Source organism: Cicer arietinum, chromosome 4 (genome assembly GCF_000331145.2).
Source record: "Cicer arietinum cultivar CDC Frontier isolate Library 1 chromosome 4, Cicar.CDCFrontier_v2.0, whole genome shotgun sequence".
Lineage (NCBI taxonomy): Eukaryota > Viridiplantae > Streptophyta > Magnoliopsida > Fabales > Fabaceae > Cicer > Cicer arietinum.
In genome coordinates this window covers 32,361,890-32,363,262 of record NC_021163.2, presented here as the reverse complement: position 1 = coordinate 32,363,262, position 1,373 = coordinate 32,361,890, and positions in this window count along the sequence as shown.

Sequence of the window (1,373 nt, the reverse complement as noted above, 5' to 3'; positions counted from 1 at the left end):
ATCAAGAGTTTGAAATTAATTTTATTAAAGATTTACATATACTTTAAATCAATTTTAGGTATTTAAAAGTTTTAACTAATTGTTTGTGCAATTGAATTATAGTTATGTTGATATGTACCAAAAATAAATTTTATTAAAAAATAATTTAATTTTATGCAATACTTAAATTTTCATTTATTTTATTTTTTAACATTCAAAATATCATTATAATAAGGAAAATTAAAATAAAAAATAGCATTCAATTATAAATATATAATTTAATTGATAAAAATTTAAAGTTAACATATTTTTTTCAAAACACATATATATAGTAAACTTTTTTTCATTATATTTTTTAATATATTCATATATTATAATTTTAAATAAATTTGTGTATTTTAATAATTGGAAGTAATTTTTTTAATAATTTTTCATATATTCTTATTTTATGATTATTTTTTATAAATTTGTGTATCTTTTGTCAAATAGAATATATATTTTTATTGTATAAAATGTTACTAAAAAATGGATTGACATAAATTGAAAGAAATTATAAATGGATTGACATTAATGAGTAATTGAATTTTTAACGTATAAAATCATTACTCACCATAACTGGAATAATATAATAGTCCATGATGATATTTATGAGTGATTATGTGGTTTTTTTCCATTGAATTTAATGACTAATAATATAGATTATTACCATTGATAAATGACTAATAATATAATAAAATAATTTATAAATTTATTATAAAATAACTTATAAGATAATTTGGTAATAATATAAAGTATAAATTATTATCAAATTGTAAAATAATTATAAAATTATAAATTTATTATAAATAATTGTAAAATAATTTTATAATTTATAAATTTATTATAAAATAATATTATCAAATAGATTTTGGAGGTACTAATAATATAATGACGTGGCAAAATATATTAAAGAAATTAGGACTTGAGAGGAGGATTGAAGGAGATTAGGCATTGAGAGCATGAGTGAGAGGGGAGAAAGGAAGAGAGGTCCACATCAGCGTTTTGGCTGATGTGGGAAATATTTGTATAGGTGGACGAAATAAAATGAGGTGGCATTCGGGGGTGAGGTGGCGGGGGTCTGTTTTAAAACAGACTCCCATGTCAACTCTCATGCCATCTAATAGTATTTATTCCACATGTGCAAAGATATCTCACCTCAACAAAAAAGCTTATGTGTACCCCTTAAAGAGTTCTCTTATGTTTTTTAGTTTCACCTCATTTTTTCTAATTAGTTTTTAAATAGTATTTTTCCTCTTTTAATCCCTCTAATCCCTAATTTTTTTAATGACTTCCTCCAACAATTTCTTCTTCCCTCTTGTGTACGTCCCAGTCATTTGCCATCCTCGCAAAATCAT